Raw genomic sequence first — 23,436 nt, 5'->3', positions numbered from 1 at the left:
GCAGAGGAGAATTATTAGTAGAGTTTGCAGAACAGAATAATATGCGGATAATGAACACCTTTTTCCGCAAGCGGGTTAGTCGAAAGTGGACGTGGAGGAGCCCGAATGGTGAGACTAGAAATGAAATCGACTTCATACTCTGCGCGAACCCTGGCATCATACAAGATGTAGACGTACTCGGCAAGGTACGCTGCAGTGACCATAGGATGGTAAGAACTCGAATTAGCCTAGACTTGAGGAGGGAACGGAAGAAACTGGTACACAAGAAGCCAATCAATGAGTTAGCGGTAAGAGGGAAACTAGAGGAATTCCGGATCAAGCTACAGAACAGGTATTCGGCTTTAACTCAGGAAGAGGACCTTAGTGTTGAAGCAATGAACGACTATCTCATGGGAACCATTAAGGAGTGCGCAATAGAAGTCGGTGGTAACTCCGTTAGACAGGAAACCAGTAACCTATCGCAGGAGACGAAAGATCTGATCAAGAAACGCCAATGTATGAAAGCCTCTAACCCTACAGCTAGAATAGAACTGGCAGAACTTTCTAAGTTAATCAACAAGCGTAAGACAGCGGACATCAGGAACTATAATATGGATAGAATTGAACAGGCTCTCAGGAACGGAGGAAGCCTAAAAACAGTGAAGAAGAAACTAGGAATAGGCAAGAATCAGATGTGTGCGTTAAGAGACAAAGCCGGCAATATCGTTACTAATATGGATGAGATAGTTCAAGTGGCTGAGGAGTTCTATAGAGATTTATATAGTACCAGTGGCACCCACGACGATAGTGGAAGAGAGAATAGCCTAGAGGAATTCGAAATCCCACAGGTAACGCCAGAAGAAGTAAAGAAAGCCTTAGGAGCTATGCAAAGGGGGAAGGCAGCTGGGGAGGATCAGGTAACAGCAGATTTGTTGAAGGATGGTGGTCAGATTGTTCTAGAGAAACTGGCCACCCTGTATACGCAATGCCTCATAACCTCGAACGTACCGGAATCTTGGAAGAACGCTAACATAATCCTAATCCATAAGAAAGGGGACGCCAAAGACTTGAAAAATTATAGACCGATCAGCTTACTGTCCGTTGCCTACAAAGTATTTACTAAGGTAATCGCAAATAGAATCAGGAACACCTTAGACTTCTGTCAACCAAAGGACCAGGCAGGATTCCGTAAAGGCTACTCAACAATAGACCATATTCACACTATCAATCAAGTGATAGAGAAATGTGCAGAATATAACCAACCGTTATATATAGCTTTCATTGATTACGAGAAAGCGTTTGATTCAGTCGAAACCTCAGCAGTCATGGAGGCATTACGGAATCAGGGTGTAGATGAGCCATATGTAAAGATACTGGAAGATATCTATAGCGGCTCCACAGCCACCGTAGTCCTCCACAAAGAAAGCAACAAAATCCCTATAAAGAAAGGCGTCAGACAGGGAGATACGATATCTCCAATGCTATTCACAGCATGTTTACAGGAGGTATTCAGAGGCCTGGAGTGGGAAGAATTGGGGATAAAAGTTGATGGAGAATACCTTAGCATCTTGCGATTCGCTGATGATATTGCCTTGCTTAGTAACTCAGGAGACCAATTGCAATGCATGCTCACTGACCTGGAGAGGCAAAGCAGAAGGGTGGGTCTGAAAATTAATCTGCAGAAAACTAAAGTAATGTTTAACAGGCTCGGAAGAGAACAGCATTTTACGATAGGTAGCGAAGCACTGGAAGGGGTAAGGGACTACATCTACTTAGGGCAGGTAGTGACCACGGATCCGGATCATGAGACTGAAATAACCAGAAGAATAAGAATGGGCTGGGGTGCGTTTGGCAGGCATTCTGAAATCATGAACAGCAGGATGCCACTATCCCTCAAAAGGAAAGTGTATAACAGCTGTGTGTTACCAGTACTCACATATGGGGCAGAAACCTGGAGACTTACGAAAAGGGTTCTGCTGAAATTGAGGACGACGCAACGAGCTATGGAAAGAAGAATGATGGGTGTGACATTAAGGGATAAGAAAAGAGCAGATTGGGTGAGGCAACAAACGCGGGTAAACGACATCTTAGTTGAAATCAAGAAAAAGAAATGGGCATGGGCCGGACATGTAATGAGGAGGGAAGATAACCGATGGTCACTAAGGGTTACGGACTGGATTCCAAGGGAAGGGATGCGTAGCAGGGGGCGGCAGAAAGTTAGGTGGGCGGATGACATTAAGACGTTTGCAGGGACAACATGGCCACAATTAGTACATGACCGGGGTAGTTGGAGAAGTATGGGAGAGGCCTTTGCCCTGCAGTGGGCGTAACTAGGCTGATGATGATGATGATGAATATGTGGGTTCCTTCTTATTCAGCAAGCACGCACCTGAAGAAAAAAGGAACTGTTCAACAAGACGACCTCGCGCGTCTATACGAGGGTCGCCCCACAGGCAGCTGCGCGCATTGAAATCCCCAAGAACAACATAAGGTTCTGGCAGTTCGTGTATAAATGACTGAAATTCACGTTTGTTTAATTTGTAGTGTGAGGGTACGTAAAGCGAGCAAATGGTGACGAGTTTATTTAGAACAGCTCGAACCACCACTGCTTCAAGGGGCGTTTGTAGCTGTAAACGCTGACACGAAATGCTTTTATGGATAAAAATGGCAACACTGCCCGGTGATGCGACAGCATCATCGCGATCTTTGCGAATCGTGACACACGGTCGGAGAAAGTTTGTGTGTTGTGGTTTTAGGTGTGTTTCCTGTAGACACAGCACTTTTGGATTGTGTTTGTAGATAAGCTCTTGCACGTCATCAAGGTTCCTAAGAAGTCCTCGGACGTTCCATTCGATTATTTGTGTATCCATATTGGCAGTAAATAGGTGCTGCGTGTAGATAAACAGAAGTATTAATTACAGAGATTTCAGAGATTAGATTACCGAGCTCCTTCGAGGCCCTGTAACCCGGGTTTTGCCCTTTCTGAAGCTTTCGAGGGAGCCTCGCTGCTCCTTAGGCGCTTGGTGCGCCTTGAGGATAGGTGTAGTGTCCATTGCCTCTTGTGAGGCGCCGGACACGTGCTCTTGCGAGCGAGAAGTTAACCGAGAGAGTTCCGCCTTGGAGGGCACGACCCCTGCGCCCACCAGCCCGGAGGTCAATGAGGCTCCCTGAGGGATTTGGCTGCGCCGGCTGTTGCCAGAGCTGGAAGGGGCCGGGTAGGCTGGGGCAGCCTCGGCTGCGCCCACCTTCGGGGTCGATGGCCCCGTCTGCTGGGTTGGCGTAGCAGCGCTAGCTGCAACCACCGCGGGGGCAGATGGCGTAACTGCCGACTCACTGCCTGTTGGTCGGCCAGCTGCCGGAAGCCTTGTGTCGCTGCCGCCTGACGCGTCACATCCGCAAAGGTTTTCTTAGGTAGGTATGAAACACGCCTGCGTGCCTCCATTGAATGATACAATCTCTTTTACTTTGATCGCTACAATTTCTTTTTCTTTTTTCCAGTACGCGGTGTGCTCCCCATCACAGTTTGCACAGTGCAAAGCGTTCTCACAAGTTTCAGTGGTGTGTTCATGGGCACTGCACTTCGCACATGTTTGGCGGCCCCGACAGCTCTGCGAACTGTGGCCGAAACGCTGGCATTTGAAACATCGAAGCGGATTTGGCACGCACGGCCTAACACGGAGCTTGATGTACCCGGCCTCGATTGACTCGCGCAGGACACTTGAACCAAAGGTGATTATTAAGTGCTTCGTCTAAGGCAGGATAGCCTTAGACGAATTAAGGCAGGATAGCCACTCTAGGTTACCCCTTGCCGCCAAGAAGAAAGGAAGTAAAAGGAAGAGAGAAGAAGACAGGAAAGGTCAAAAGTGAGAGAGAAAGACGAAGATTTGAGTAGAGAGAGAGACAGGAAAAGGCGACTGCCGTTTTCCTCCAGGTGGGTCAGTCTGGAGGGGCCGTCTATGTGAAGCAGAGGCCAAAGAGGTGTGTTACCTCCACCGTGGGGCCATAAAGGTCCAAACACCCAGCATTGGCTCAACCCCCAGGATCCCCCTTTCCCCAGACACGGCATAGCCGCGCACGGCTACACGCGGGGGGTCCAACCCTCGTGTGCTCGGGTCCATGGTGTCGCAACACACCAAACGCTTGCTGACGCAGACGCCCCTGCGGGGATGCTCGACGGTAGTTCGCTCAGTGTAGACCGTTGGTAGAACGTATTTGATTACGCGTTTGAACAGAACCATTGGCACAGAGACTCCGACAAAATATTCAACATGCGAGCCTACCTGTCTGAAAATGCCAACAAGCAGTTCGACTTGCATTTCACCCAACACAAGGAAGATGCATAGAAGTCATGGAATAACAGCATTCTCATTGTTTTCAGAATGAACCCAGTAGAACAGTGGAACAAAGCGATTATGTATAAACAAAAAGATGACGACACGATTGATTATTTCTTCGAGAAGTGACAGATGCTGTAAGATGCGAAACCAAAGCTTCTAGAATCAGGTACCGTGCTTCTAATCGTACACGGCATGCACAAGGGCCACCTGAATCAAATGTAGATAAAGGCACCTTTAACTTCTGAGGAGCATTTTCATTGTTTTAGGTACGTAACGTTTGAGCCCACAGCTGAAGTCATGTTGAAACAAGAAGTCGAACCTGAGCGAAACCAGATAGGGCAATTAAAAAAGGGTTTTCTGCCTTATGCGAATCCCTACGTAGCAAATCAAGCTTAACATCGATCGAGTGACAAACACGCATTGTCTCAGAAGTGGTCGCATCACTATTCGCTGGGGCATACAATTAAAGAGCAAGAGACTATGTATTGTGAGCCCAAACATACCCTTCGCTACCATGATTGTAAACGATTTTAACGTCTCAGCGTGGACTCACACTAGTGCTTCAATTAGCCTAGTCAATGAGAAGATAGTCGATAACAATTACGTCTGTCCAGAGAAGCCAATCATGGTTTGCAGCTATGACGGAACTTGCAGGCACTTCACGAGATGGACCGAAGCAGAAGTTACTTTTGGAGACCAGGTAGGCCGTGTGAAGGTAGTCCGTGTGAATGTCTGGCGTCGATTTTGATTTCCTTTTATCCCGACCCGGCATGGAACCACTCAAAATGAACATACTATGGAATGATATCAACACAATTGATAACATAGAAGAATGATCTCATATTAGAGAAAAAGAACCCAGAATGGCCACGTGCGCCGACGAAGTGACGTTTAAGTGTCCGGACCTCATCTCTGTTAGCACCTATCCATCAGCTACCACAACGATCGAAGTGCCCTTTGAACTGCGAGAGAAACGTGTCATTGGAAAGAAGCCATATACGTCATGAACCACGAGAAGAAGACTTGGTTGAAACAGGAGCTTAGAACGACAGAAAGTTGAGCTAGTTGGTAAGGATTCATTATGCAAAAAAGAAGAGACTTATTGACGCTGACGTCATCAGACCGTCCACATCATCGTTTTCATCCCCGATTGCGACCATGGCTAAAGAAGATGGATCGTTCCGCTTGTGTACAGATTACCGGATTATAAATAGGCAAACCGATCTCTTTTCCTTTCGAATGCGAAGAATTGACGAAATAATTGATGACACCGCTGGGCGCTCATGGTTTGCAATATACTTGTGTAAAGGATATTGGCGAGTACCCTTAAAGGAAAATGCAAATAAATTTACAGCATTCGTTACACCTTTTGACGTATGTGTATAACAGGCTCCCGTTCGGAAGGAAATACTCAAGCGCATGGTTTCAGAAGATGATGGATGTGTACTCAAAGACTCCATTGGGAAGTTCTGCAATGTATACAAGGACGGCATCATTGTTTATTCAAGGCTGAAAAGGCATCGCTCGCGAATATACTTCCGTGCCATCTCCGGAGTTATGAAAATAGGAGCCCTGAAAGATATAGCGACCTAACATGATAAGCGGGAGAAGGCGAAGAAGAATAACAGCTCTCGCCGCTATGCTCGATCGCCCTCGCCTCAACGTCGTCAGTCACGTCCGCCCCAGCTTCAGCGCTCGCCGTCGCCGACCTACCCAGGACCGTCCCAGCAGGAAAACTATAGTCGGATACAAATTTAGAAAAAAGGGGAGGCCCCGCCCAGATGACCGAAGCGCGACAGCTGATTGCCTCCGCGACTAAAATAGTCCCGCTCGAAAAATCGTACTCCTGAAACGCGTAATTCTCGGTATAAATAAAGACTTTTGTATATTGATGACTGGTTTAGCAGAGCTCTCATGTGCTGCAGCACATGCTGGATAGCGACCGAAATATAACCCCGTGCCTTCTACAACGCTGCCCCTAGTCTGCTCTTCAGCTTCATTGCAAGTGACAAAAGTAGAAAGAGCAGCTCTGCGTGGCTTTTGCGCTTGTTTACATGCACACGGTGTATCTACTACTCGTTTTCCAAGCTTAAAATGAATCAGTTTCTATTGAAAAAGTACTTATATAGAACAATGCATTTATCGCAACCATTACAAACCTGGGGCGATAATACGGTCGGGACAACAAGGTACAAAAATGCTTCATTCATCGTTTTAAATAAATACTCTTGGTTTTAAATAGCATAAAAATTTATATTTTTTGGTTTTGTGTTTTCACAATTTCACAGCACGCATTCTACAGATTGCGCGTGCAGTGAGCATTGGTGGACAGAAATCAATCGACGGTGCTACACAACGCTCGAACACCGTCGCTAGGCGCTCGGCTATCTCACTGCTGACAATGATCGTACACGCTAAGTTGACAACGACAAATCTTTGCGTTGAAGACTTCTTCTGCAAAGATTTTCTGTTGAGACACTCGTAGGTTTGTTTCATGCGCGCACACTTTTATGATTTCTCCTGAGAATGGTTTCGCTCCATCACTTCACCCCGTCCGACGAAAAACGCAGCGACCACGAACCATCCCGCCGCTAAATGTAGGCGCCAGTTTTTGGAAAACTTTTCTCGTCGTAACGTCACTCGGGAGCGAAATAAAACAACATGGAACAAACACGCAGGATATGTGTTCATAGCGGTCGCCGCGGGATCCTATTTTCAGGCAAAGCGTAGCGCGGCGCCAGCGATGCTCGCTGCAATGTTCCTTTGCCGGATCACGGCTCAGAATAAACGCACGCGGCACAAATGCCGCATCGTAAGCTTGTAGTAATATTTCCGGCATGATAGACCATCACAAACGGTTCTGGAATTCACTCTGACGAGGGGCTGAAGCACACAGCTGACGCGAACTCGCCCAGTTCGAAGCGCGGGCGGCCATCTTCTCCGTCGGCGGAGTCACCGGCCGTCCGGCTCGTGACGTCAGTCCAGAGTGCGCGCCCATTGGTGGATGCTCGTGTGCCTCCGCCTCGGAGGAGTAAACGCCCCCTTTTTTCTAAAGTTGTATCCGACTATAGGCAATGCGGCACCTCGAGGTGGTGCTGCAATGTCGCATTCGCCGCAAAATCCTCCTTTGACGCTGTTTACGAGAAATAACCTTCTTGACGTCAAAGTTGAAAGCACACCCGTCACAGCACTCATAGATGCCGGAGCACACATATCGATTATGAGCAGCCGCCTATGCCGCCATTTAAAGAAAATTGTTACGCATGCCATTACTCGGTTCGCACGAATCGCCGACAGTAGCACGGTGACCGTGGTCGGAATGTGTACTGCACGTGTGAGCATTTCCGGCTGCCATACTGTCGTCCTTTTCACCGTGCTTGACCAATCCCCCATAACCTCATCTAGACTTCCTCTCCGCCCATTCAGCGCTCATCGATTGTTCCTCAAGTACTGTGCGTCTTGACCTGCCTCTGCTGGACGTTCCTCCGACACCTCACGAAATTCGCCTAAGACCGACTGATTTTGTTCACGTTCCACCACAGGTCTTCACATACATCGAAATGTCGCCTTCTACGCCAGTACCCGATGGTGATTACATCTCCGCTCCCATAACTGCCATCGCTCTCACCCACAACGTTACCGTTCAGCATACAATAGTGAGGGTCACAGACAATAGCACGTATCTCCCTGTGGTGAATTTTGGGCTCCCTAAGCAAATTCTGCCGAAAGATATCACCCTGGCTACAATCACTGCTTACGAAGTTAGTTGCGTTGAGACCTTAGCCGTCGACGCTGCCTGTGAGCCTTTCCGGTCTGCTGAATGTACTGACAACGACATTAGGAAAATGATCGCCCCGGATCTCACTCCTGCAGAGACTGAACAGCTCTGCAGTCTATTGCTTTCCTACAAGGATATATTCGACCTGAACAACCAACCCTTAGGCCAGACGTCACTTGTCAAACATCGTATACATACAGGCGATAATCCACCCATCCATTCGCGACCCTACCGAGTGTCAGCTTCGGAGCGTCACGCCATCAAAACGGAAATTGACAAGATGCTAGCGAAAAACATCATTGAGCCATCGTCAAGTCCCTGGGCATTCCCTGTCGTGCTGGTCAAAAAGAAGGACGGTTCATGGAGATTCTGCGTCGATTACCCCGCACCTCCACCAAAATGTCACGGGTATAAACTATTTACACGATGTATTTACACGATGCGTATATATACAGCAGCACAGAACCCGAGAGACTGTTACCACTTCGTCGTCTTTACCGTCGACGACTTTGTCCTCTTTTCCACCGTAACAATATGAACAAGTCCTCATAAACGGCTCAAGGGGGGCTGCTTTCGCCGGTACTTTATATACAACAAGGTCATTTCGTCCCCTCACCTGCGCAACGAGAGCGATAATGTCTTACAAACGCTGATTCGTCCGATCAATCTTCATACTTAGGCGAAACTTGCTGTACTACTCTGAGCAGTGTTCTGTTGAACGCTTTGTTCCACGAATTTTTCTCGCGCCATTTATTGCGGAAACCGTTGTATGAAAGCGATTATAACGTCGATTTTCACAAGTAAAGCAACCGTAGCGGTAGCTGAGTGGTGCTGCGCTGCTGAGGTGGCCGGCTCGGACGGCGGCGCCCGGGTGGCGTCCGGCCAAGTCAATGACGGAGCACGAAAATAATATAAAGCGAAAATAAAGGTTACAAATTATGGCCGTCCCTGTTTTCTCCAGAGGCACTGCGCCACCGACGTTGGTGCCGTAAAATTGGGTTATAGATATACCCGTGACGTTTACACCAAGTACTCTGTTACGACCACAGCGAGCTTTATGTCAGTGGCGCACGGGCTGTCCATGTAGCGATGACTACGGGCAATTGCCGTCTGGGACAGCAATGGTCTCGGTACTGGGAAACGCAGAGCGCTGTTCAGCGTTGTTCTGGGTGAAAAAGCACCGCTCCGTACCAGGACACAGAGACACGCAAGTAGAGAGATCAGACGCATGTCCGGTCTGCTACCCTGCACTCGAGAAAGGGGACTTCTATGCGTGTAGGGGCAAGAGAGAAAGGTAGTCGCGCGCACCTTCCAAGTCGCACGAAGTCTATAAATGGTCGCAGAGATAGGTCAATTTTAGGTAATCTGGCTGTTCCTTGGTTGCACTCTGCGCGCGCCGACCGCACATGCATCATGGTTCAAGGCTTCTGAAAATGGTCTTGAGTGGAATCCGGTTTATTGTTGTCCGGGAAAGGCGGACCTCATAACGCTTAGCAAGGTACCAAATCCCACAGTCCAGTGACTGACTCCCTAAACTGAGTGACCGCGAACCGTAAGTCTGAAGCTCGCGGAGAGCCACCTTCCCGGGTGAAAACTCCGCAAGCGGCAGGAAACGTCTGCTGTCTGGTTGTCTGATCGCGACGAGCCTGGGCGTGCAGGCGCCGACCATCGAGCGAACACAGATCAGCTTATCTTCTAGTTCGAACTGCGGTTAAGCTTGATTACTAACGAGCCTGCGATTCATGCAGCGGCGTCTATGTAGCGTGTCGCAGAGCGCTTCAAGTTCTCGCGGATTATGTGACCCGCATACAGGGCCATCCGTATCGCGGAGCGGACCGTCAATCGCTCGGCCGGCACGGGAGTGACCCGAAAGGCGTCAGCCGTCGATCACGCGTTCCGATCAGCCGCGCCTCGGACGTCCGTCGTGCGCGCCCCAACAAGCGGCGCTCGTCAGCGCTTAACGAGCGGCAGCGCACGGCTGCTCCGTCACGATGTACTTTTTTGAATAATGCAGAGATGGGCGCAGCGGCTGCGCGGTTGCAGGGCGGGGACAGAGAAGCGATACCGGAAACGCGGTCGCCTCAAGGCGCACGCGAACGAGCTCGCCGGGCTGCTGCGCTTATTAGCCATGACGCAACAGGTTCCCTAGCGAAAATCGTTCACTTGCATCTCAACAGAAAGACTGACGCAGCAACAGATAGGGAAGCACAGCAGACGAACAACTTTCGTTAAGGTTTTGCCAGTTGAGATAGTCCGTTTTTAATGCGAAGCATTTTTCTAAACGAATTCATATTGCGACGCAGAAAAGCCAACGCGGACACGTGCCTAACAGTTGCATTGCGACCCTCCTACGTCAGCGCACATTAAACAATGTTCTCTTTTTGCAGTGATGCAAGAAACTCCTCATCGCAAGAGAACGCGATGCAAATGTGCATTTATTGCAGTGGTCATCGCCAAATAGCACGCAGCAGCTCCTCGAGCAACGCGCGCCGTACATGCGCAACAGTCACCAGTCGCCCGACAATTTGAGCGAGGCTGAAGGCTTTTTCAATAAACAAATAGAAAAGCAAGAAAGAACAAAGCTGCGCTATACAAGCAGCGTTCAGCGAAAAAAAAAAGTGTGTTATATAAAACCAAAAAAGAACACGACCGCTATTTTGGAACGCACTATTTCATTTTACATTCTCGTACTTATCATGCATCGCGGCAAGCGCCTGCGAGAACTGCGGTGCTGCGGCGTAAGGACAGAGGACGAAAATGCTGTCATGTCATTTCTGCCTCGCTTGTTGCGTTCGGACAATGAACGCTTTCGCTGGTGCAGCACTGTGGCTTGTCGGCCGCTTTTCTTCCGTTTTGCACGATTAATTAGCACAAAAGAATTTAGCCAGCTTGTAACATTTGCTTCAACTTCTAACGCGATAGCGTTAAGAGGAAGCTTTAGCTCGGGCCCAACTCCGACGCGGCCTATTCAAATACATGTAAAACGCAAAAACGTTTTCATGAGATAACCCCTGGACCGATTTTGATGAAATTTGTCGCATTTGAAAGAGAAAGTTAAATTCTAGTGACTGTTGGAAGCGGAATTTCGATTTAGGGCTTGAATTTTCTTAAAACGATTTTCAAATGTTTGACCGTTAGAAAAAAATAGAATCACGAAGTTTACAAATTCATAGCTTTGCACCAAGAACAGATATCGCGGTTCTGTAAACGACATTCATTAGATCATTCAAAGCGGACAAATTCAATATGTCATTTTACATCTTACGTGAATTTGTTACGTTGGTTACAACGGTTTTGCAAAAGTTGTATTTCTCTATGATTAATTTTTTTTATATTCATGTGTAACATATAAATTTTGTCCGCTTTAGATGTACTATTAGATGCAATTCACAGAACCGTATTATCATTTTTAGTGGTTAAGTTACAGAGTTGTAAACTTGATAGTTTCGTTTTTTGAAAATTTCCAATTTTTGCCAATTTTTAATAAAACATTGACAATCTAATTCAAAAATTCGAAACCAACAGTCACCAGATCTTAAGTTTGTCTTTTAAATGCGACAAACCTCGTCAAATTTGGTGCAGTGGTTGCCGAGAAAAACGAATTCTCCTTTTACATGTATTTAGATAGGAGCACTCGAGCTAAAGCTTCCTCTTAAAGGAGCCCGTGTCGCAGAAGATCCGGCGTCCCGCTTCCGGCGCCGGCTCGGCAAAAGAATTTCCAACGCAATTCCGAACCGCGCGTACACAACCACTTCTCTACCACCACACATGCTCACAGCTTGTCTTTCATCCTTTACAAAGTTATTCCTCGGAATTTTCAGAACGAAAGCGCACAAACAAACGTAAGGGAAAAACACACCGACAGCGCATGTCCTTTATGTCAGCTCTTCTCAGACTGAAATATTAAAAGTGGGGAAGAATAACAGGAGATCGACCCACGCAAGAGGCCGCGTTCCTGCCAGAAAGCTCGCCTTCGTGCATAGCGTTCTCAGCCAGCGTTTCCCGGTAAACGTTACCTTCGCGTAAGCTGCAGTTGCCGGGAGCCATGAAAAGCAGTAAAGGGTCTTTGAACGCTATAGCGTTCCACTCTTAATGTTCAAGTTTAAGCGTCCTCCAAATGTTTGTGCTCCTCTGTTTAAGATTCGACTAGTGATGTCAGGGGTGTGCCGTGGAGACGAAGCGTTTCTGATCGTTCTACGGCCGAACTCCTTTCACAGGAATTGTCGCATCTGTATTTTCTTGAATAGATGAGCCCCAGTGTAAAAATGGCCAGGCTTAGCTTGGTTAAGCCAAGAATGCGCTGCATATTGCGCGGTCAGGTGGTGGCTGCGGCCGCGCGCGACCGCGCCCGTTGGGGCCCAGCTTTTCCTCCGTGACGTCACGCGCCGGCGCAGCGCCCCTAGCGGGAGGAGCGGGAGTCAGGTGTTGGCTGCGGCCACGCGCGACCGCGCGAGTTGGGGCCCAGCTTTTCCTCCATGACGTCACGCGCCGGCGCAGCGTCCCTAGCGGGAGGAGCGGGAGTCAGGTGGTGGCTGCGGCCATAGAGTTTCTCACTATAACACCTAGAGGGTAATCTGGCGCCACCGTCTATGGGAGTTTCTTAAGGGGGCACCGTGCCGCCATGGGAATGACGGTATATGTGTCTGCGAGGCTCGCGTTGGCTAGTGTTGTAAGAGGCTTCGTCTAAAACGTGGATATGGCTACACAAATAACGCGTTCTCAAAGTAAAATTTTCATGAAATGTTTCCATTCACGCATATTCCATCTTTACTCACCTACAATGCATGACGACGGGAAGAAAAGCAAGAACAGACGACAAACTGTTTCAAAGCGAGCGCGAACCTTGTCGTCTGTCCTCCATCTTTAGCGGCCCGCTGATACTTTTTACGTAACATATAATCGTACGCTCAATAACAAGTTCTTATAGTTAAACAAAACATGTTTTTGCGTAATAATAAAACCAAAACAGCTTTTCATGTGCTGTTTTAGTAGAAAATGAATCATTGTGACAGACGGAACGGTGCTAGCCAAGCGCGTCTTCAAGGTGTCCTGTCTCTCCAAGAACGATGCCAATCCGAAGTCACAATATACCGGCCTTCCCACGCATACCACAGCGCAGCAGCGCCAGATTTCCCTCTAGGTAATGTAGTGAGAAACTCTATGGCTGCGGCCGCGCGCGACCGCGCGAGTTCGGGCCTACCTTTTCCTCCGGCTGTCGTGGCGTCACGTCACGTGGTTCCGCTAAAGGTCAATGGTGGCTGCCCGGCCGCGCCCAAGGGCTGAACTGAGTGATTGCAATATGCAACGCATAAAAGCGCTCTTTAGAAGGAGACAGGCAAGACGAAAATGAACTCCCGATTTCCATTGTATATAAACGAACTTGTGCCCGTCGAAGCCGCCACAGCGCCAATGTCAAGAGGGGCACCTCGCGGTTGCCGCCGGCGCGCAAGCGTGAGTGAGTGACCTAGACAACTTTATTTGGTCCACAATAGACGCTAGCAAACTCAACGTCACCTGGCTAGGCCCACTCGGGGACCATCAGGTGAAACGTGACGGCCCCTTCGCGTGCCCTCTGGACTGCCAGCATTTGAGAGGTCTGGTCCTGGGCCCCAAAGAGCGTCATCATTTCCTCTTGGGTGAAAGAGGGACTGGCAGATCCGCAGAACCACAGGACACTCTCGAAGTCCGCATATCCACCACACAGGGGGCAGTCCGGGCTTGGGAACCGTTCGGCGTACATTATGTGCAGCACCGCGGGGTTCGGGTAAGTGCTTGTTTGCAGAAGCCTGAGAGTGACTGTCTAGGCCCTGCATAGCGAAGAGTGCGGCAAAGGCAGGAGCCTTCTTGATAGATAATTATGTTTGCTGATCTCGTTGTACGAGCAGAGAGGCTCGGGTCCCCCAGGAGAGGACGCGTTACCCGGCGCACGGTCAGTTAAGCCTCGTGCAGCTGAGTGGGCCTCCTCGTTAAGGTTGAGCGAGGCAAGCGTGGAAACATGCACGCTCGCAGTCATGGAGGCATGCGAAAGCCTCGACAATCCATGGCTGCTGCGCCAGAAGGATTTCGCCCCGCAACATGCTGTGGCCGAGTTGTACGTGCAATGAGAGCTTATGTCTCGCTCCTGTTCGTTCCGCGTTACGATTAGGAGGGTGCGTGGAAGGGCACGAAAACCGAGCCTCTTGCTGCCGATTCCTGATGACGGGCCGCACGAAGCAGCGCTGCAGCTTCAGGCGGGACGACCATCGGAAAGCCCCGTTTGATTTCTCCTTGTTTCGTGATGACCGAAACGTGCGAGACATTGGTCTTTCGCAGACAATGGACCCACCCCGTGTTTGAGATATAAAGAGACCAACATAAAAGAGAGCACCATAAAGAAGAAGAAGAAGAAGAAACCTTAGTAAAGAATAGTCCCGCAGTTCTTGAGTCGTCATCGCCGCTGGGAGGCGGCTATCAGAAGTTCAGAGCTGGCAGACCAGCTCTGGGCCGTCCGGCAAGCCGAAGATGCCACTCGAGTCCAAGAACTTCGAGCCGTCACCTGAGCACCATAAAAAAGAGAAATATATAAGAGAGCGACATAAAGGCATGCGCTGTCGGTGTTTTGTTACATGACATTTGTTTGTGGGCTATCATTCTCAAAATTCCGAGCAATAACCTTGGCAAGAATGTAAGGCAAGTTATAAGCAAGTATAGTCACAGAATCGTGTGGCAATATCACCCGCATATACCGCATGTCATATGGCAAGGCGTGGCTTATACATAACCTAAATATATACGGAAACTTTCGCTCACGGACAACTCCGCCGACGCCGGATTTACTGCAACATGCTACCCAACGCGCGTTAATATGACTGTGCGCCATACGACGTCTAGTTAAAATCGTTCGCGCAGCTATCTTCAGTGTTCCATAAAATGGACACGGAATTTAAAAAAAGCATGAGCCATCTTAATCTGTAAAGGTGAGCGACCAGCGAAGCTGTGTAGCACAAGACAAAGAGGTGACACAGAATTTCGAACAAGTACGAAAACATTTATGGTCTTGATCGGTAGCATAGTGACCAAAGGTACGAACGCATATTTATTTTTAAACGTCCGCATTCATTCGTGTTATACATTCATTATATACATTCGTGTTTTGATTTCGCGATAAATTGAGGAAAATAATTTCAGACCGAAAACCACGCACCGTCTGGCAGTGGTCCAGTGCCGTCAGCAGCATCGCAGAGGAAAGGACAGCATGGCAACGCTAGCATGAAGAGCGGACGGAGCCAGCTGTGGCAGAATACGAGGAAGGCGCGAGCGATTTATTAGGGTGCATAATCTTGCACCGAAATCGCCGCACCGACTGGAAGTGGGCCAGTGCCGTCAGCGCCTTCGAAGAGCGAGGGGCAATATGGGAACGCTAGCATGACGAGCGGTAACGCAGCCAGCTGTGGAAGAAGACGACGACGAAGGCGCGAGCGATATATTGAGGCAAAGAATTTGAGGCCGAAATCACCGCACCGACTGGCAGTGGGCCAGTGCCGTCAGCGCCTTCGCAGAGCGAGGGGCAATATGGGGACGCTAGCATGACGAGCGGTATCGCAGCCAGCTGTGGAAGAAGACGACGACGAAGGCGCGAGCGATATATTGAGGCAAAGAATTTGAGGCCGAAATCACCGCACCGACTGGCTGTGGGCCAGTGCCGTCAGCGCCTTAGCAGAGCGAGGGGCAATATGGGAACGCTAGCATGACGAGCGGTATCGCAGCCAGCTGTGGAAGAAGACGACGACGAAGGCACGAGCGATATATTGAGGCAAAGAATTTGAGGCCGAAATCACCGCACCGACTGGCAGTGGGCCAGTGCCGTCAGCGCCTTCGCAGAGCGAGGGGCAATATGGGAATGCTAGCATGACGAGCGGTATCGCAGCCAGCTGTGGAAGAAGACGACGACGAAGGCGCGAGCGATATATTGAGGCAAAGAATTTGAGGCCGAAATCACCGCACCGACTGGCTGTGGGCCAGTGCCGTCAGCACCTTAGCAGAGCGAGGGGCAATATGGGAACGCTAGCATGACGAGCGGTATCGCAGCCAGCTGTGGAAGAAGACGACGACGAAGGCGCGAGCGATATATTGAGGCAAAGAATTTGAGGCCGAAATCACCGCACCGACTGGCTGTGGGCCAGTGCCGTCAGCGCCTTCGGAGAGTGAGGGGCAATATGGGAACGCTAGCATGACGAGCGGTAACGCAGCCATCTGTGGAAGAAGACGACGACGAAGGCGCGAGCGATATATTGAGGCAAAGAATTTGAGGTCGAAATCACCGCACCGACTGGCAGTGGGCCAGTGCCGTCAGCGCCTTCGGAGAGCGAGGGGCAATATGGGGACGCTAGCATGACGAGCGGTATCGCAGCCAGCTGTGGAAGAAGACGACGACGAAGGCGCGAGCGATATACTGAGGCAAAGAATTTGAGGCCGAAATCACCGCACCGACTGGCAGTGGGCCAGTGCCGTCAGCGCCTTCGCAGAGCGAGGGGAAATATGGGGACGCTAGCATGACGAGCGGTATCGCAGCCAGCTGTGGAAGAAGACGACGACGAAGGCGCGAGCGATATATTGAGGCAAAGAATTTGAGGCCGAAATCACCGCACCGACTGGCAGTGGGCCAGTGCCGTCAGCGCCTTCGGAGAGCGAGGGGCAATATGGGAACGCTAGCATGACGAGCGGTATCGCAGACAGCTGTGGAAGAAGACGACGACGAAGGCTCGAGCGATATATTGAGGCAAAGAATTTGAAGCCGAAATCACCGCACCGACTGGCAGTGGGCCAGTGCCGTAAGCGCCTTCAGAGAACGAGGGGCAACATGGGGGGGGGGGGATTGGATTGGAAAAACTTTAATAAAAGACCTACAGGACGCACGTCAGGGCGCAGTGCGCGTCTCCCACGCAGGGACCGACAGGGGGTACTGTCAGGATTGGGGGCTCAATCCCATCGCTCGTAACCCGTTGTCAAGATTGGAGTCCGGCATGAATTCAAAGGTAGCTGGCCCATGCCGTCGTCCAACTTATCCACGCTGAGGACGTTGATGAAGGGAAGGACTGCTTCTCATCGAGAACGAGGAATATGGATTTATTTACAGTATTTACATGCAGTTCATCAGCCTAGTATGACTGCGAGAGAAAGTACGTCAGTCTAACACGACTCCTTGAGAGAGTGTCTCAGTCTAACATGACTGCTTAAGAAAGTGTGTCGAGCATCTGCACAACAGCGATATATAAATACTCGGTCCCCCTTGATTCCAAGGGGACGGAAACGTTCGTCCAGTCATTGTAAACACGCCGCCTCTCTCCGGGACGGCTTACACACACACACAAACACACACACATAGGTTCATGGTCCGGTCCGGAACCGACGTCACACGGACTTCGTAGAACTCGGAGCTGACCCTCGCAGCGCGGCCGAGTAGCCATTGTCCTGCGTCTTGGTCGGCGCGTGGGAAGGGATCCCCGACGACGTTCCCGCGGCAACTCCCCCGCTGGCGGCCGACCCGGTTGGCGGTGTCACGTTGCGGCACAAAACCTGCTTCGTCGAACTCATTCAGTCACAACGGCGACGAGGCTAGAGCGTAACGGTGGCGTTCCTTGAAAGTTGACGCCGCCGTCGTCGCAACTGGCTGGCAACACTTGCACATCAGCTGGGCCGTTCTTAACAGTACCTGGCGGCCGCTGCGCGAGCCTGCTGGACGGCCCATTGCTGATCTTGTAGGAGGGGGCTTCGTATGGTCTTCTATCACTTGTCGCAGGTACAGTCGGGCGTAGCGTTTCTGCACTCCCTGAGCATGTGTGCGAGTGTCGCCGTGACCCCGCACGAAGGGCACGCATCATCGGGGTAGACGTCCGGGTAGATGATGTGTAAGGTGGCGGGGTTTGGATAAGTATGTGTCTGTAACAAGCGTAGCGTTAGCGCCTGCGGCCTCTTCAGTTTGGGGTGCGGGGGCGGAAAGAGAGGTCGTCCCAAGCAAAAGTGTTTGGTGATTTCATTATTCGTTACTGGGGCGTCCCTGTTCGCCCCCAAACCTTCGAGACGCGGTTGCCCAGGGGTGACGGCGCGGTCGGTAAGCGCGCGCGCAGCATCGTGGGCTGCCTCGTTGAGGTTGGGCGGGGCGCCCGGGATCCGGCCCAGGTGGGCGGGAAACCAGATGACGGTGTAGTGTTTGAGGGTGTTCGGATCAGCGCCGCGGAGGACGCGTAACGCCTGGTCGGAGACGACTCCTCTCTCGAACGCTTTGATGGCCAGTCTCGAGTCGCTGAATATTGTCTTTCGCTTATCGTCGAGCATTTCCAGGGCTAAGACCACTTGCTCCGCCACCTAGGGGTCACGTGTGATTGCTGAGGCGGCGGTTAAAGTCCGTTGCGAGGACGAGACCGCTACCGCGGCGAAGGCTCTCTTGCATCGGTAGGCGGCGGCGTCCAGGAAAGCGACGTCGTCCGCATTCTTGTTTATCCGTTTCAGGAATGCGGTTGCCCGGGCTAGGCGCCTGCCTCGATTGTGTTCCGGATGTGCGTTTCGCGGAATGGGTGCGATCGTGATCAGGTCACGGAGCTCGCGGGGAACCGGCGTAGACTCCAGTGGATCCTGGGTTTTCGCTGGGAAGTAGCCGAGCTCGCGCAAGGTATGACGGCCGGTCTTGGTCATCGTCAGTCGTATCATCTGCGCCCTCTCCTGAGCCTCAGCGATCTCTTCGAGCGTATTGTGCACCCCGAGCACGAGGAGTCGAGTAGTAGTAGTAGAAATATTTATTTTGAAGGGAAAGAAGTAGTTGTCGAAGACTTGGGCGGCGGATGGAGAACTCATTTCAGAGCCCCTGTGGCCTGCGCTGCTGCCTTTGCCTGCTGTACCAGGCTGCGCTGGGTTGTCAGGTCCGAGCTGGACAGAGAGGCCTCCCACTGCTCCTTCGTTTGAAGTGTTCGTAAGTGTATGGGCTTGTCCCCCGTGCACCCCCACGTAACATGCAAGGCGGTGGGGTGACCGTCGCACCATGGGCAGGTAGGTCTGTAGCGTTCTGGAAACAGAATGTGATATTTATGCAGGTTGGGGAAAGTGCCCGTCTGGAGTTGTCTCCAGTCGCGGGCTTCCTGCGCAATAAGTTGTCTGTGGTGGTGGTAGGAACTGGCGCATGAGGCGTAGGTGATGGAGCCTAATATTATAAACTGTTGACATTAGAGAGTTTTAGAATAGGGGCCCCAAACATTTTGGGGCCCCAAAGAAATAGCGTCGAAGCCACTGCGCATGCGCAAGACGCAAACTCCGTTCGGGTTTTGCGTTGGGAACGCTATTTCACCGATTTAGCGGGAGCCCAAATAGCGGCCCCAAAAGCTTTGCGTCGGCAAACATGGCGGCACCCATCGAAGCGACGGCTCTAACCTAGCACAAAACTGGGTTCGATTCGCGGTAACGCCTGAAGTTCGCAAGCTAGGAGAAGTGAGTGCGGTTATCGCTTTCTCTCAACTTGCGTGTGTTATGAAGATTGACTCATTAGACGCCGCTGATTTTGAATTCGATTGTGGATTTTATGGCTCGTAGGCCTAACACGGCTAAGCTTGGCTGGTGAAGGCTAGTAAAGTTGCTTTGCTCAAAACTAAGCTCAACTAATTGTTTGCTGCTTACAGAGAATAACCTCTAAATTGTACTTAAACGCGAATACACGCAAGTAAAAATTATTATTCCTAACATAAAATGGTATATTTTATTTAATTATTTCTAATAGTTTTTCTTTGACGCCGTAGTGGCGCTGTCAGCGCAAGACGCTATCCGCAAACGTCAAACCCTATTCTAAAACTCTTCACTCCTACGTGCCCCAACGCTAACACCCGCAAAGCTCTTTGGGGCCCCAAACTATTGGGGCCCCTATTCTAAAACTCCCTATTGGTTCAAGTAGTGAGTGGTCGGGGAGATTGTGTTTTGATCCGCTCGGCTAGTGTAACCTCGAGATAGACCGTCAGCTATCTCGTTCCCTTCCAACCCAGAGTGTGCGGGGGTCCAAGTGATCTGGTGTTTAACGTGAGTGTTTGATCCTGGGCTGCTTTTAACAAGGTGGAGCAGCCTTTTATGGATTCTTCCTGCTAGGAGGAGCCGACAAGCCGCCTGCGAGTCGGTGATAATATGAAGGGATTGGTTGATAGCATTCCCGTGTTGTATGGCGAGTGCTATCGCAGTCACTTCTGCTTCCAGGACGGAGCAGTTTGATATGGTTAGACTTGTGATTTCTTGGTGATTGGATCCCACCACAGTTGCTACCGCTGCATGTTGTGGGCTCAGTGTACGTCTCCGCGCACGGCGTCCCCAAGTGGCCCCCGAGAAGTGGAGCCTCACGACGCGGCACGACGGCGCACGGCGATAGACCCACCGCAGGTTCGAGCACCGTGCCGAAAGACCTGGCCGGCTCTGGCCGTACGCATGGGCGCTCTCCCAGGAACACAAGGCGTCCAGGACAGTTAAGGCGTTTATTGATCACAAATGGCCAACATGTACCAGACTGTACCCAAACACACGGAGTACACTCGGCGCCCGCGGTTCCCGATGGCGAGGAAGGCGGGTTACACGCCGCGTCGAACAATGGTTTGCGCGCGCGGGCCGAAATGCGTTCGCAAACGCTACCTAGCGCTTCCCGTCACAGACAATTGACTGCGACGGTTCGGACACGCAAAAATGTGACGCACTGAGCACCTGCGACTACCGCAAGGGCGGAACGCAGAGCCACTCAGCCAGTCACACTTACGCAAGCTGACAAAGCACGTGAACGTCCGCAGGCCGGGGCGTTGGGGACACAAATAGCTGGTCGCTCACGTACCTTGCAGCTTGCCTCTCGTGACCGGCGCTCGTCCCTGTCGCAGCACGACTCCCCCGCGCACGGCGATCGTCCCCAGTCGGGGCTTCTTCCCTACGTCACGCCCCCACGACCCAATCGCAGGCCCGCGTAGCATGACGTCGCGGGACGCGGTCGCGGCGCCCGGGGAAAACAGCGCGCGGTCGAGGGGCAGGCATTTGGGAGGGGTTTTCCTCGCAATGGCGAATAAGTCCGGAGCCTTAGGCACAGCAACGACTGCGCCCCGGTAGACCGAAGGAACTCCCACATCCCTCTCCCCTTAAATGTCCCTACCAGCTGAGAAGTAAGCCGGCGGTATGTAACACAAAGGAAAAGTCCCCTGTATCAGCCAGCATTAGATATTGCAAGGACGGCTAACCTCCTGCCTCCGTTCCAGCCCTTAAACACATATTAAAGAAAACGAGAATGATACAATCAGGGCAAATACACTAATAGCATAATTATTTAACACGTACAGCAAACCTAGTGAAAATCGCGTACAACCATATAACTCAAAGGGAAAACTGTACAACACACTGCTCCAGAATACCCCCAGAATACCCCCAGAATAAACGTACTGTCTGCTACACGAACACAGAAACATACACACACACGCACAGAGACACACACTCACCAATAAACATTAAAAAAGAAGTTAAAGAACCCAACCTACAAAATAAACGGCAAGATGTTCCCGGAGCCTCAGCGCTCAGTCCCGAACGTCTTATACCAAGGCCGTCGCGGGCACTTGGTCGGCGGCCACCACGTTCGGATTTGTTTGTTTCGGCGCCATAATCCGTCGCTCTCTGTGGGCCGCCTCTTCATCATCTGGAGCTCCCTGCCGAACGAGCGCTGCGAATCCGGGGTTCCCCCGCATCTTCTGCCGGCACAATCGGGCCAGCTCGCAGTCTGTCAGCGCCATCGCCGCGCCAAAGGCACCGGGGGATCTCCCGCCGCACTCTTCTTCCTCTCCTCCGGGTGCATCCGGCCGGTGTAGTGGCTACGGTGAATAACAAGGGTCCAGCACTTCCCGCAGGTAGCAGCACCAGCAGGGAGGGGCAGGTGGGCGCCGTCCGCGGCTGCCTCCGTTAGAGTGAGCGTGTGCCCCTTAAAAGGATAGGGCACGGGGTGCTGGCACCTCTCCACTCTGCGCTGCGCGGGCCATGCCTTCACCGACACGTACCAGAGGGGTGCCGATACACCCTCCTGGCACGTCCAGGTGGCCACACTCCGTGTTTTCGGACTGGTCTCCGTAGCTGTGGCAGGCAGGACAGTCGTTGGAGCAGGGAGTATCCTTGCGGCTGGAGCGCCTGGCTGTGCAACCCAGCGCCGGCGTCGGCTGCGGCGGCGGCTCGAAGGGGCGACAAGGGCAGAAGGCTTGCCCATCTTGAGCGCGAGTGCGCTGCAACTCCAAGCTACCGACGAAGGCGACTGTCGAGAGAGAATGACTGCGGGAAGACAGTTCCGGGCACCGGCAGCAGCAGCGCCAGCAGGAGTAGTAAATGCTGACACCAATCGTTTCCAAGAAGGAGCGAGCAGTGATGAGGGGCACAGGATGGAGGGTCGCGAAGCCAGCTGGACGTGGTTTTCGTCCCCTTTTTGCACGCGCACACACGAGGCACCCGCGACACGTGCCCTTAGGGCTTGCAACGGATTCGGGCGCAGGCAACACCAATGTCTCAGGCGTCCAATGTCTCAAACCTTCCCCTCATCTGACGCTCCCGTGGTCGCACGCGCCCCGCTTTCCGAACACTTACGCGGCGGGTCTCAAAGACGAGACAACAAAAGAATGAGGGCACCAAGCGCCCCTCTACAGCTACGTACAATGACGATGCGGGGTAAGAAGCGGGGCACTTTGAGAACAAGGCTATGCACACGAGGAAGACTAAACCTATTATTCAAACAAGAAGAAATACAGCACTGAACAAACGGGCAAACTTTTTGACATCTAGTTAGGGCGGGCTGGAACCGTGGCGCGCTGGCCTCTATGCGGGAAATCCCCAGAGAAAAGAAACACTCGCTCGCAGAGGCAGAAAGCAAGAGTAACGCGTTTCTTTTACCAGAAAGGTCTGGCAACGCGAGGGCGAATTCACAATGGTGGTCGTCGCCTGAGGGGGTATCGATGCGACGGCCGAAAGCGGTCGGAAACACCAGACCTGCTCTGTTCCCCGGAACACTCGAGATCGCTGGGCTCCGGCGCCGGCTCGACTGCCCTGCAATGGTAGGCTTTCAAGTCGGCAATGTGAACGCGGCCCCTGGGTCTCCCCGTCTGAGGATCCGTCAGCTCATACACAAGTGGTGAAAGTCGTTTCTCCATTCGGTAAGGCCCCAGCCATTTAGGAGCCAGCGCTGCGGAAAACCCTTTGCTGGCGTCACTAAGAGCGTGGTTGCGTTTAAGCACCAAGTCACCGACCTGAAAACAGACGTCGCGATGACTCTTGTCATACTGGGCCTTCTGCTGGGCTCGGGCGGCTCCCAAGCTGTCCCTTGCTCTCGAGAAA

At 51.5% G+C, this 23,436-nt stretch overlaps 1 long non-coding RNA gene across 1 annotated transcript in view; it reads right to left on the bottom strand.

Moving 5' to 3' along the window:
- LOC142584470 (uncharacterized) overlaps window positions 1-23,436 on the bottom strand; it is a 60,993-nt gene that overhangs the window by 5,526 nt on the left and 32,031 nt on the right. The window contains exon 2 of the long non-coding RNA XR_012828798.1: window positions 14,488-14,629. This is a non-coding gene — a long non-coding RNA (uncharacterized LOC142584470). The remainder of the gene's footprint in view (window positions 1-14,487; window positions 14,630-23,436) is intronic.

This window comes from Dermacentor variabilis, chromosome 6 (genome assembly GCF_050947875.1).
Source record: "Dermacentor variabilis isolate Ectoservices chromosome 6, ASM5094787v1, whole genome shotgun sequence".
NCBI classification, from domain to species: Eukaryota; Metazoa; Arthropoda; class Arachnida; order Ixodida; family Ixodidae; genus Dermacentor; species Dermacentor variabilis.
Note: the sequence above shows the minus strand (reverse complement) of the source record. Positions and strands in the feature narration are given on the sequence as shown.